The sequence below is a fragment of the Lipophrys pholis genome (assembly GCF_963383615.2).
Source record: "Lipophrys pholis genome assembly, chromosome: 13".
NCBI lineage: Eukaryota > Metazoa > Chordata > Actinopteri > Blenniiformes > Blenniidae > Lipophrys > Lipophrys pholis.
The window spans coordinates 10,567,270-10,582,614 of NC_137632.1; the positions used below are offsets into that span (position 1 = coordinate 10,567,270).

Here is a 15,345-nt window from a genome sequence, read left to right on the forward strand (position 1 = left end):
AGGAATATAAAACACATCTGAAGTCACTCAGAAAGGTGTTGCTTTATTTACTCAGTGTTTCTGCCTCCAGAGAACGCCAATAACTTTTATCCGCTGCGTCTCTCCCACTCTGTATACATCTTGGTACAAGGTCTCGCAATCGTGCTTTTTTTTTTTTTTTTTTCCTTATGTTATTAGTTTTTGTGAAAAATTTAATTCTGGTTGTTATGTTGGCACTTTGTGTCCCTGTGATTGTTTTAAGTGCTTTATAATTAAAGATCGATAAAGAAGATGGATGTTTCTGTGAGCGTTCTTACCTCCCAGTATTTCAATGAGCATTTCACAACAGAAAAAAATAAAATTGTTGCTTTTAATTGAATGTGGTTTGGGTGTGAAATGGATGCCCAGACGTTTATCTTTTCCCTCACATTTATAATAAGGGCATACAAGCAAATTGCTGTTTAATTACACACAAACACTTTTGTTTCAGCAGTTAGACTTGCTCCATAGTAAATTAACATACAAGGTTATCCGTTATCCACAGTCAGTGTGAGGTTATTATCATGTCAGTCTACAGTCTGTCAACTTGTTTGAAAGTGAAATCTAAAAAGAAATCTGTGAGGAATAAACTTGAAAACACCCATTTTTTCAGAGGCATAATTCAACTTTGAAAGGAAAGAACTGAACCATAAACAATACGTACTCAGTGCTGCGAAAAAAAACTGCGAGCGGATTGTAGCATAAAAGCCCAAGTGAAGAGTGATTATTTCTATTCTTTGTAGCCTATATTTAGACTTACAGCACATGTGAATCTTACCTCAGTCTCCTTCCATATGCACACACACACGCACACAAAAATCTGCAAACACACGCACACACATCGTACATTCACGATTCAAGGGAACAACTACAAATATCCCTCTCATTGGGGCTCGAGAAAACAGAGCATTTACACACCCCAAATCCAGACAGAGTGACAAGCACACTGTTTCCTGTCTGCACAAGCAACTGGGGAACGCAGCTGTGTGTGTGTGTGTGTGTGTGTGTGTGTGTGTGTGTGTGTGTGTGTGTGTGTGTGTGTGTGTGTGTGTGTGTGTGTGTGTGTGTGTGTGTGTGTGTGTGTGTGTGTGTGTGTGTGTGTGTGTGTGTGTGTGTAAGTCTGTGAGAGGCTGTGTCCGTGGGCACAATGCTTGGCATTAATAATTCACCGGAACAGCTTTTTAACTTGAACATCTTTGCTCCTCTCATAGTAACTTTCTCCCTCACACTTACACTACACCCTCCTTTCATTCACTATTATTAGTGTTGGTCCATTTAAGACGGTGTATGTGTGTCCATGCGAGAGCATGCAGGAGTCCTGTACGTGCGTTTTGCGATAAAAGGTTATCTTGTGGAGAAGCGGAGGCCCTTCGGCAGATTGTGCTCACTGACGCTGCAGAACAGAACAATAGCAGGAAGAGCCCGTCGCTATTTAGCTGCGCATCGCATGTGCAAATAAGCATACATCTGTCAAAATCATTTGTCTGCTCTCCCTCCTTTATCTCAGGTTTCTTGTCCATCCGCTTCTTTCAGAGACACAGTCCTATCACGAACAAATAAAATCTTTACACTTCGTCTCACTCAAATATGCAACTTTGCAAATGTAATAATTAGTATGCAAACTTGCTTTGATATGCCACTGTGACTGAATTCAAAGTGGAAACTGATTAAAGTAATCATTTTTCTTCTTCAGAAGAACCCCAAAGGACTAATCAGGACATCATTTATATCATAATAACTGAGGAAACTTTACATTTCTTAACCTTGTCCTTGAGGAAAGGGCAACTTTGTTCCTTTGGTCGCGAGGCGTAATTATCTGCACACCAGATGCCTCATCCTTCTCTAGGAACATCATTAGATATTCTTGTGATAATATTGTTTTTAATAAAAGTTAGATTTAGCACACTGACATGTCAAAGCAACCTTTAAGTTATATCCCTCCGGAACCACAAACAACTTTACATTAGTGTTTCTAGTGTAAAACAATATTTCTCGCATTTCCTATCTTATCTGGGTTGGAGTTATTCTTCACACAACTTCCTGATTATTTGGGTTGCCTGCATGTATTGTCAAAAACCTACAGGTTGACTGGCGTCTGTACATTGGCCCCAGGTGTGGATGCGAGTTTGTGCGACTCTTTCCCTTTGTGTTTGCCCAGTGATGGACTGGCAACCTGATCTGGGTGTGCCCTAACTACTCCCATTGGTTGACTCGAGCGCCCCACAACCTTGAGTTAAACATAGAAGATGGATATCTGTAAGTAAAGATAAGCACAGCAGGCTGGTTAACGTCAATAAACTGAGGCTGTATTTAAGTTTCGTGCCTCCTCTCACTGTTTTTCTCGTTTCAAATGATAGTATATCGGCAGCCATCCACATTTTCATCTCTGTGTATATATAATTCTGCTGAATCGATGGCCAGTCTGTGCACCCACTTGGCTAGTCGGTTTACTAATGCATCACCTTGAAAGGAAAAAGCGTAGTAGCGTAATAATCTGAAAGCCATAATTTGCCACATAGTTGGCACTTACATTTGAAAAGTCTGTTGAACACAAGAAAAACATCCAAGGTGAAGAAACACCGAACACCCCAAATATATAAACCGAACCAGACAGAAAATCTATAGTGAGAAGAGCGAGCAACCTCTGCCTGAGCACGGTATACAATACAGGAAGTGAGAGAAGAGGCCATCAATACTGACTAATACCTGACTTTTCTATTTTTCCTCGCTGTGATGTCAGTGTGCTAATCTGGCGGCGCCCAGTCTACCCACATCCAACTCCGATCAGCTCAAAGCTGAACCGCTGCATCACCGCGTCTCATGTTGCAGCTTCTCATCGAGAACTGCTGGAAACGTATTACTCATACAGCCCTCCCTAAAAAAAAAAAAAAAACTCATACTACTCATACTGTGTTGGTGCACTAAAAGCTTTCCTCTGCTTGCCTGTCTCCTGTCATCCGCCTGAAACAAGCCTCCTTACTTCTGATTACTCTCACTGCCTTCCACCATGTTTCACCCATCATCAATCCTCCCCTCCGTCCTGCCCTCCAGTCGTTCCTTCTCTTTCTCTAGATTCCTGTCTCTTCTCAGAGCCTCGCGGTTCTCTGCGTCTTTTCAGACAGGATTTAAGCAGCTCTGTGAAACTTCAAAGTGCCCATCGCTCTGCAGGCTGTTTAGAAAGGATGACAATGACATACCAAACCCTGCAGACCCTCAACCGATCGCTCTATTTCACCATCTTTCCACATTAATCCTGTGCCCAAAAACTACCAGAATTTTTCACCTCTAGTTGGGATGGCTGCATCTCCAAGTGCCCTTATTTAGTCAACAAGGACTCAGATTTTCTATTAATAAAGCTCATCTCCATCTTTGCAGACCGCAGATGTCTTGCCAACCCCCACCGACCCCACACACTCAGTGGTTTTTAACTTCTGTATCTCCTCTCTTATCGGAGCTTCCAGTTATTTCCCACACAACTTCCCACTGGATGCAGGAAACATGTGTCTCATGTCAGACCGCTGTGAACGATTGGGAACAAACTGACCTTGTGATTTATCGGTTTGGAGCATAAAAAGCAACACACACACACACACACACACACACACACACACACACACACACACACACACACACACACACACACACACACACACACACACACACACACACACACACACACACACACACACACACACACACACACACACACACACACACACACACACACACACACACACACACACACACACACACACACACACACACACACACAAAATCTGCAAAGAGGATTAAGCTAAGTGGAGGGGAGGGGGGCTAAACTCTAATCCAATCATTTGTGGCCAGTGTCTTATTCTCAGTGGAAACAGCAGTGAGGCCACTCGTATTCATGCCTCACCCTCAAATCATCACTCTTCTATGACACATTATAATTACACACCTCGAAAGGTGTATAATAAAATACACTGTGGGGTGTAAGTAGAGGACAATCACAGCAATCCAGAGATGTACCAATCGAGACATCCAAGCTGTCCATCACCTCTTCACATTTAGTTTGTAATCCTACACACACACACACACACACACACACACACACCCCCACACACACACAGAGACACACACACACAACCAAATGACAGAACTGCTTTGATTGAAACAAATTATTGAGATATTGCCAACTCTTAATGGTATGATTGAAAGGCAACCCCTAACCTTAAAGCTTTCAAGCAAAATCTACCCTGTAGAATTGAGGAGAAAGGGCAGTAAAGAGTCTTGCCAATGAAATAAACTATATGAATATGCTAGACATGAAATTAAGTAACAAATGGGTGCCCTTCGTCATTAATGAAGGTTTAGGCTCAACCCCTGATTCTGGCATTTTGTGACGATTCAAAGACAACGAGGTGGCGAACAGGAAAGCAGAAGATCACGCTGGTGATGAGGAGGGGGGGGGAAGAAGAGGCGGGAAGCTGAGGAAAAAATGACATCTTCCACCCGGGAGCTGAACACAAGGTGATGAACACTTTGCTCTGTGCAAAAATGCATGTAGCTAAGTGAATACATAAGCATGCCACTGACTTATGTGCTGCACATATGTGCTGCAGAGAGAAGTAAACACAGGAGAGAGATGAAGAACATCAGAGTACACTTCTCAGCACTGGTTAGCCATTCTCCAAAATCACTCTGAGTCTTTTCCCCTCTAGGCCCCCGAAAGCATTTGACCCCGTTAACATCATTACCAGAGAGAGCAGGAGTGTGAACGAGACAGAGAGATTCCAAGATGAGGGAAAACTGGTGGGAGAAAGATGAAAAAAGTAGAAAAGGAGGGATTTTCTTGAGACGGAAATTTTTTTACATCTGACCATGTTACAAGACACACGAAGTCCGTCTTCCATTTTATTTGATTGGACAGTGAAATAAACCATCATATTGCGGCCTTGCAAAACCAGGATTGGCTTTGTGCAATGCTTTATCTGTTTTGACATGGCAACTCAGTTTGTCGCCGCGCTGACGCTTGAGTTATCGCAAAGTGTTGTGCTTTGAGAGAGTAAAACCTCTCACATTGTCCTTGAGCAAGAAAGTGAATGTTTGGCTTCTCGCTCTTTGTGCACGGCACTGAGTAATCATGACACTCTAATGGAAACCATGTAATGGACTGATGAGAATCCTCACACTTGTTTCCCACAGCTCTCTCACCGTACTGGCTATAAGAGGGGCTCTAGACAGCGTCAAACATTGCAATTCAGGCCTCATCCTCTCGCTCCCTTTCCAGTCCTTGTCCTCCCCGCAGTGATAATCATCGCCCGCGTCACAATGTAGAAATCAGTGTAGCAGGGCTGTCATTAACAACCTCTGACCCCCTTTTTTTTTTTTTTTCTCCCCAGCTACTGAATCTTCGACAAACTCCATACCGACAGCCTAATTCATTAAATGGGATGTTTTCAAAAGACAAAAAAAGGAGACTTAAGCCTCCCGTGCTGAACAGAGTGTCAAATGACTTTTGGGAAGACTATTTGGGTTACTGGAAGCTTTGTCAAGTGAGAACCAGGTGTTGGCCCCGTGTCTGACGTGGCGAAATGAACTTCAAAACACAGTCCGAATGTTGTGCATCCCATACGAGGCCAGTTTGACTGACCGGCTGGTCACTCCGTCAGCTGACAAACAGTTACAACTGCCCATTACACCCACGGAGCACTAATCACAGCAAGAAGGACAGAATACATATGAGATGATTACAAGATGAGTACTGTAACATTCAGTGACAAATGCTGCCGAGGGAGTTTCTGTGAGCCAGCAGCATCGAGGAGGACTCCCTGACATTATGCTTCTCAAAAGCTTAGACGAGAGGAAACACAGCCCGCGGGCAAAAAGCAGATCACACATAATGAAACAGACACATGCATGTATAGTGCATGAATGTACTGCAAATTTATGCCCCCATTCATCCCCGACTGGAGAACAAAGAGTTCCAATGTAAATTTCTTTCAAACTTGAGACAAGAGCTAGTTTTTAAAAGAAGCGGTTTGACATTTTAGGGAAACAGTTGGTTTGTTTTGCCCTTTTTAGTTCTCTGAAGTGAATGTGATAAACATAAGGCTACAGAAATATGGCCAGTGAGATCCATCTAAAAGCACCGCTAAAAATGTTTTTTTCTTTTCTTTTCTATTTTTTCTTTTCTTTTTTGGCTGTGAGCAATAACTTTCTGAAGTGTGTGCTTGGCAACCTCAAAGTGATCACAAGAGTACAGGAAATGAGTGGTTCCAGTCAAAAAATAGATTTGTTACTGATGAACATAGTCTGGCGATCCGTTCAAGGTCTGGATGCCATGCCAAGATCACTGGCCGCAATCTTTAACAAAGTGGTAAAGACGGTGAGTCTAAATGAAATGATGGGATGAATGTTTTTCGATTTCAAGTCTCAAGGAAATCACTCTGATCAAGTCAATGGAAAGCTAGCAGTCAGCATTTATGTTGCTCAAAAACCAAACACTCTTTTACACAATAACGGGCTACAATACAACCATGAAAAACATCTTTGCTTTTTCTGAATTGACAGAAATAAACGTGTGTGATTTTATCTAAAATAGTGGTTTTCCAGGGTAAAAGTAGTAGTGTGAGAATCAGATGGTATCCGTTTTCAGCCCTGCTTTGCAAGCACTCATTTTCAGATAGATTCACTCATGTGCTTCCTTCACTGTTGCAATGAACAGTTAAAAAAAAAAAAAAACTCGCTCTCGACTCCGTTGCAATACGTCATGTTTATAGCCCTCGTACATGTGTGATGTTTGTAGTTGCTCCCTGGATGGTGAATTTGCTCATGTCTCAAATTCTCCCTGAACTCTGGCTCCTGTTTTGAATCACACCTGGGTCATGTTGTCCTCTGCTCTCACTATGCTAACTACGCCTAATTTATGAGCCCCCTGGGCTATAACAGTCATGACCCCACCTGCGTTGTTGCTCAAAAACAGCTGGCGAGGCAGGATGGAGACAATGGAGAGGGGGTGGGGGTGGGGGTGGAGGGGGGGGTTAAAGTTAATTCATACTTCTGCGTTGATGTGATGCTGGAGGTGTGGAGTGGTCGCCACACTGTAATTGTAACTAAGTGTATGGGCTTCACAAGCTGAGCAGTAAAGTGATTTTTTTTTTTTTTTAAGTGGGCTGATTCATATTTTTCCTCTTTCCCACTTTCCATGGTGGTAGTGTTAGTGGATCGAGTCAAGCATAGTCGAGCATAGAGCAAAATCATAATCTATCCTTCTCCGAGAACAGCTGCCTCTTCATCCTCCCTCCCACACCCTCAGCTGTTTCGCCTTCCTGTTGGACCACAATAGAGGAGTTTTTGAGGTTTTGTTATTTCATCATTTGAAGTGGGTAATCTGCACACAATCAATCTTATGATCCTTGTAAATAACACTCAATAGACAATTTCAATCACTTTTTTTTTTTTGTACACCGACAACATTAATTGTATTGCTCTTGCTCATCTTGAAGAGGAAGAATCTATAAAATGCCACATGTTGCTTTATCCTCTCGTCACTCATCTTGAAGGTTAGGCAGTGTAAACGCAATTACCTTGGAAGTTTGCAAGAAAATAATTGCATGAATGAGACTACTTAGCTTTGCAGCAACATAACAACAGTCCACAAGGAGAGTCTGTACTGGGCTGCAAGATGGCCATTGCAACATAGTCACGTATGGCACTTTCAGAGGAACATCCTGACATATAAATCTAATTAAAACCTACAGATCGCGTGAGGTACTTTCTCACCAACCATATAGTGTGAATAAATAATTCATACAGTAAGAAAAAGAGCATGACACACTTATAAAAATGGCTCTTTTGAAAGTCTAGCCTCTGTCCAAAAGGCTAAAGTGAAAAATGAACCGCTTGATATCATGTAACTGGACATTAAACTCCTGAATTGTGCAGTCTTGGTTCTTGAGAGACGAGTAAACATCCACAACATGGCAGAGGACTTTGGTTAGTGTCCACTGTGATGAGCAGAAGTCCAAGTATGACCATATGTGCTACATGGGCATGTTTACATTAGTAATCAAATCTCACATCCCTACAAATATAGAAGATATGGCACAAAAAAAGTCACAAAAGAAGGACCGTTTCTAAAATTCATAACAGTCTACGCTCAAACACACGCCCACCTCCAATATATTAAGTGCCCCCATCTACACCCCTCCTGAATCCATTAACGCTGTGTGGACACCTGCTACCCCACTAACCCGGCTTCCCAACCCCCAGTCATAAACATCCTACCCCCCCCCCCCCCCCCCCCCCACCCCCACCCCCACCCCCCCCCCACACACACACATCCCCCACCCTGTCTGAATGACAAAGCACGGTGGTCTTCAATTTACTCCCCACATCACCGAGGAGGCAAAAAGGAAACAACAACAACGGAAAAAAGCCATAAAGCTCATCGCATTATGTCCCGTCATAAAAAACTGTTACAGCAATGCGTGGAACGCTTGCGTTGATTGTTGTAAAAAGAAAGTGATGCAATAAACACAGTCAGCCATCTTCGGTCATTATCCATCTCTCATTTGTGTACAATTAAGCCTGACAGCTGTATCTACTTTATGTACAGTTGTTAATTTTTTCTTTTGTATGGCTGGTAACTTGCTATCAGTTCACACTTTTTCGCATTAAGCCGCAGATCGGAGAGGAAACTAATTAACTATTAATTAGTCTACTTCAAACAGATTTTTTTCTATGCCATTGTCAGTCATTTTGCCTCTCAGGCAGTCAAAAGACATGCTCTTGTAAATTTATGCATTTATGCATAAGCAATTAGACACACAAACATACACCTCTTTGGTTATATGTGCGAGCCAAGAAAAAGTATGTTAACACAACATAAAGGCAACGCAAGTATGCACTTGGTCTTTATCTGACAAGCATATTTTTTTTTTTTACAACGGAAATAATACGAACACGCAGACATACAATCACGTGCACATATGCATCCTTGGACGTGCACGCCAGCTGAGCGTGTGTCACCGACTGCGAGGCGGCAGTGCGCAAGCCGGGAGCGGTCGCCATAGTTACAGCGCCTGGTGTGCGTCCCACCAGCGTGGGATCCGCTCGGGTGGAGGATCAAGCAGGGAGCAAAGGGAGAGTGGCTGTGCGGAAGGACAGCCGCTCATAGCACCGTGGGTGCTCGTGTACATGTGTGGAGGAGTGAAGTGGAAGCCTCTCACCAGCCCGTCATCATGATTCCCAACATAGCCTGGCCAAAAAAGAAAAAAGAAGCCTGGAAGGGAGAATGGGGGGTGGTGTTTTTATGGGATGGTGCTGGTAAAAGGTGACCAATAAAGACAGATATTTCCGCAAACACTGTGAGGTAGATGGGAATATCTGGTTTGGATCACCCTGGAAGGCAGCTTCTAATTAATGCTCTTTGAAGAGGAGGTGGGCCGGGCATCGTATTGTTTGGAAAAGAGTGGGGGAGGGATGTCAGAGGCCACTCTGGAGGAGGAGGAGGAGGAGGAGGCTGTTGGAGTACCTTTTTGAGTGTGTGAGTGAGGCAAGGCAGAGATACATGCAAATCAGCCCACAAGAACACTTAAAAGAGGTTTACAGACTGAATGTCTGGAGGGTGGCTGCTTGGCTGGTATGACAAAAGGAGAGATACAATCTGAGATGGGGTGGCTTTTTGGTATTGTTGCAAAGAGTGGCAGTGTGGGAGACTCCTGACAGTTTACCACGGGTGCTGCAGAGAAGTAAAAAAAAAATAAAATAAAAAATGAAACAAAGCAGATGCTGCCTGTGCTCTGTCTCCATTCCAGCCACTTTACTGATTCACTGTGGCAGGCAGGAAGTCTCCCTCAAGAACTTTGTTTCTCTTCAGTCACTCATATCCCCATCTGAACTGGAGAGTCTACAGCACAGATCTGGGTCACAGGGGAGGCTCATCATTTAAAACAAAAAACAAAAAGAAAAACAGACACTTTACACGAGAAGAGCTATGATTACACAAAACTAACTTTAGCTTTTCCATTTAAATTCATCCTCAAACTTTCCTTGATATCTTCTGAGTGCGCCAATGGAGAGTTTTATTTTCAACTTTCCACCTTCAAGAGGACACACACGGAGAGGAAGGAGCCCAAAAACAGATGCCAGTGAGGCTGCAGAGAAACTGCTGTAGTAGTTGGGTGCGAGTTTCAGTAGCAGACTGTGAAGTCTGTATTACAGGGAAATTACTTGGCCTGTGGGTAGTAGACAGTAACCAGTGTTTGGCTTCCCTCGGGGTACACCTGATGTAAGAAATTCCACGAGCACAAAAACATGCCCACACTGGCGAAATCCACACACACACACACACACGCTTCGTCTTGTCCCGTTGATCTGTGACTAATGGGACACCTCAGTCGTGACGCTGACCCACGAGTGGCTTGTGTTTTCCTTGTGCACCCCCAACTTTAATGAATATTTTCTGGAAACTTACCACACAGTTGGTGGATGATAGCCAAGCTGACAGTCTCATTTCTTCGCTTCCATTGTTTGTTTGCTTTTTGTTTTTTTGTCAGTTGAGTCAACGATGTTATGGTATGAAAAAACAATAGCACAAAAGGCTTCTTGTCATGGGTATACACAAAGACATGGGTCTGGTGCTTATGATGCAAACAAGCAAGCGTGCAACGACAAGAGTATAGCGGGCACCGAAAATAACAAGGGGAGCAAACCGTGCGGCAGTGAGACAGCTGCATCAGCCTGTATTTCGCCCCGACGGAGAGAGGCAGGCCCTCTGATTCTGATGACAACAACAGGCAAAAATAATGACGAACAAATCTCAAAACATGCACATCCATAGACCCCAACATGTCCATGCCATATACATAGATGCAGCTATACAAACAGTCAGACAGTGAGTTATTGCACGCCGTCTCGCTGTCTAGACGGCACTCTCTCCTGTGTCAGCTGAGGCTTAAACACACGCGAGAAACATTCCCAGTGCGGGAGCAGCTGACTCAAGGTGCTGAGGAAGGGCCACGTAGTGGCTTGACCACACACAAGCTCAAATCTGTGTCATTTCTGGGTGGGGACTCAGCTGTCTTGTTTGGGAAAGAGGAGAGGCAGGGTGGGCATCAGGGAGTGACCTCGCAAACTTTGAATCCCGACAAAGTTTGAAATGCCTGAATCACCTCCGAACACGTTCACTGTGACAATTATGAGTCATGTGTATTTAAAAGAAAAAAAAAGAAGAAAAAAAAAAGCCTTTAAATTATTTTTTTCTGATTTCTATTTCCTTAACCCTTTGTGAAACAGCATCTTAATTTCATTGTTTATTAGTTTTTCTAAATGTGGTAAACAATAGTTAAAATTGGTGGTGGGCACATCACAACAATATCAGCATCAGGTCGGACACGCCCCCTCATTAACATTGTTCTATGATCCACTTTCTACGGTGAATAACGCAAACAAACATCCTCAAACGGACATTATAAGCTTATAAGCTCCCATCCACACGGAGATGAAAACGTTTTCGTTTACAACATTTTTCAACGTCAATGGCATCAAGGAATATGTCTGTCCACCACAAAGTGTTGGAAAGTCGGTATATGTTACAACAATTGTGTGGCGGTGCTGTAACGCAGCCGTAGAAATGCACCAAAAACAGAAAAGACGACATGAAGCACAAACATGAAACTCATAAAGGAATAGATTGGAAACTTTGGATTTGGCACAGAAGCCCAACTTCTGCTTTGGGTCACACTGGACAACAGATTATTAGAGAATGTGAAAATGTGTTGTAAAAGCAATAAACAAGCTCAGTAGCTTTATTTGTTCATGATGAAATTACTTTCCTGAGTTTTATATCTTTTCATACATTGATTGATGTCACTTGAGACAAATGATAATTGCAGGGTCACACGAGGTGGTCTGTCAGACTGAGTGGGCTGCTGCTGCTAACGTTAAAGCCGTGCCTTCTACTGTAAATCCCTCCAATTCTATGCAGCTGCCTACATGAGTCAAAGTCGCACGCCAGATTTCCAATTTTCTGTCTGTGTTCATTACAAAACGAGCTTGACATTATGAAATTCGCGCATCTTAATCAGTTTGTCTGAAATGAGATTGTTCAAACTAAAACCACTTCAAGCATTTCTGACATTTGTCACTGCATCACATGGACAATCAAATCTCTACTCGAGTGGCTGGAAGTGACACTGTAAAGACGGGAGAACAAAAATCTCCACATTCGTTATGCCTTAAAAAAAGAAAAAAAAAAAACCACAAGCTTTTAAGTACCTTCATGTTCTCTGATTGGCCCAATTATGAAAGACCAGCTTCATACTCTGTCCGCTGATAAGCATAAAGTTTGATAGTGAGACTGCAGCTACTTAAAACTTTTCTCTTTTCAAATCAATACCACTATAATGAGCCGGGATAACCAGGCTATTGTTTCAGTGTTTCCTCTGACTCACGACAAGTGATCAAAAATAGCATCAAATATCTGAGTAAAAGAGGAAAATTACTACAAGGGGAAACTTTGGCCGCACACAGGGCTCATTACAGCTAATTTTGCTCCCTTGAATTAAAAGAGTCCACACATCACTGATTTTAGGAAATGTTCCTTACAGTTCTGAGTTGACTTGTGATTTAAAATACAAATGTTTGACAAAACCTCTATTGTATGTGTGGCGAAGGAGTTTTTATTTATGCAAACCTACTGCACAATAACAATGTAAGAAAAAAGGAAAATGAACACCGGCATGAAAAATGTCATTTCAACTGTAATTTTGTGCTCCAGTTAAACTGCAACCGCTGAATTGGGGGGGGGGGGGACACACGATGAAAAAACTTTATTATGTGGAATTGTTTTTCAACATGAAACACAAAATTGCACCGACACAAAAACTGCTTATTACATGAATATGAAATTCACGGCCAACAAGTCCCTGCTATATCGAGTCACTTCAGTTCTTCCTGTTCCCAATGTGTTAACTGGCAAGCACTTTTTTTTTTTTTTTTTCTCAGTGAGAGTAGCAGACATAACATCCCACTGACACCAGCAGCAGAACGCAACGTTTCCCATGTGAGAGAGCTCAATAAAAGCAGCGGTGATGATAGCGACCATATTCCAAGCCAAGCAGCATTAACATTAACCATACCATGAGGGTGAATTCATCAAAAACAAGCATGCTAAAGACTGCAGAAATTGTGACTCTTAAGAAGTGACAGGCTTTCTCCAGAATTACTCTGAGGAGAGACACTGCAGCAGAGAGGATTTTGGATCGTTCAGCAGATTTGTCAAATAAGGCACAAAGTTAAGTCACTGGGGGTTTATTTTTTTCCACAACATAATTCAAAGAAATAATGATGAACATCAAATGGAAGACATTTCGCTGTGCTTTTGCAAACGAAGCCATTGGAAAAATATATCTCAAACATCGGTCAGGTTTTTAATGGTTTTGTGAAAAGATAATCCAATGCATTGATACCTTCTCAGAATGTATTCATACTGAGGAGATCTAGAGTTTGCATTATTTAAAGTTTAATTACTGGTCCGACCAGCTTGGGATCAAATTAGGTTGTATAGGCATCACTGATGTGGAGGATTGGAAGATTAATTAATAGTTAAATATTATGAATTTCTCTCCATTTAGAGTAAATGAGCAAAGATGTGTGTGCGCACTGGGTATGTTTTGCAATTATTGATAATTAGATGATAAAAATATCTTGTTGGTGTTATTCAGTGTTATGCAATATACATATGCAAGTTATACTCAATCCATCCACCTTCTATACCGCTTTCTCCAACTCCTGGTCCGGGGCTGGATTATGGGTAAAGTCAGGATACACTCCGGATAGCCCATCGTTTCATTGCAGGTCAAATGCAGACGATCACGCCCACATTCATAACCACGAGCAATTCAGACTCATGCACGCTTCTAGAAAGTGCAGGGAGAACATGCAAACTCTGAACAGAAAGTGTGCTATCCAACCAGGACTGCAACCACTAATTGCTGCGAGGCGAAACCATTAACCTCGACATTTATGTCCAGACTGTGGCGAGTTATGTCCTGCCAAAGTGGCCAAAGTGTTGACCTCCACCATGAAAAAAAAAAATAAAGAATAAAATATATGAATCTCTCCCTCATTATTACCATGAGCAAAAGTCTCACAGAGGCCCGTGCAAATTTATTCATAACATGTTCAGACTGGTTTACCAGCTGGCAGAGCGAGTCAAGATACATAAATATATACAAAAACATCAAATATGAGCTAGGATATTCTTACTCTGCTCTCAGACCAGTTGATAAGCTGCAGTGGTGGCAGCTCATCAGAACCCAGGTGACCGCTGGCCGCTCTCCTGTCAGCCCAGTAAGTGGAAACCAGTGAGGCATTTCACACTTAAACTAGCCAGCCCCACACATATTACACTTTCAATTTAGTTATATAAACTGAGACGTCTGGGATGCTTGATGTTGGCTCCCTGTTTAAAACATACTCTCGCACAAAACGGAAGCACACCCCAATGGAAGCACACGCTGTTACGCCACACCAGAAGCATGACATCTTTCTCACTCTCTGTGGGGGAGAAGGAAGGCATCCTGCTTGTAAAGCTAATAAACAGTCATTCCTTCAGGCACATCTTTTTATACGCTTTATATCATATACCCCGGCTGCCACAAATAAAAACACGTGCACGCGCACCTCGCTTGCACCTGGGTGCAAACTCAGCAGCATAAATAACCCCCGATATCAGATTTGTCTGCAAAAATATTGTGTAAGTGGCACCTCTGGGTTTCAGAATGACTGATACAGTCTTCATCTAACACAGCTGTCACCCACCTTTCTTTTTCTTTTTCTTCTCCCACCAACAAATTCAAGTGCAAACTTGTGCATTTGGCTGACACATGGCGAATAAATCACACAGCTGATCATACATACAGACACACACAGACAACAAAAACACAGATGCTTGTACATGCCTGGAGATGGATAAGCAAACAATATGTCAATAAATGCACTAATCCTGTGATGCTTCATTAATACTTTTTTTTTTTTTTTTTTTTTTTTTAATCCTCACTACTGTAGTGGAACATATCATTTTGAAATGTCATCTTAAATTTACCACTGATGATTTCTCCACTGAAAGTAATGAATGTTTTGAAAAATTATCAATATGGTTGATGTCAAACCAAGCGCTAAAATGTTAATATAGCCAAAAAAAAGTACCAAACGTACTTCCGTGATCATTTTGGCTTGTATCATTTTGCATATTGTAATAAAATTCAGTCTGGCTGCTTGTTGTTGTCTTGATATTTCCTACGTTGCTGATACAAAAGAAAGCAGTTTATGCGTTCGGTG

The 15,345-nt window shown here is 42.3% G+C and overlaps 1 protein-coding gene across 1 annotated transcript in view; it reads right to left on the reverse strand.

The window, feature by feature from the left end:
• igsf3 (immunoglobulin superfamily, member 3) overlaps positions 1-15,345 on the reverse strand; it is a 71,838-nt gene that overhangs the window by 54,168 nt on the left and 2,325 nt on the right. The window lies entirely within an intron of this gene.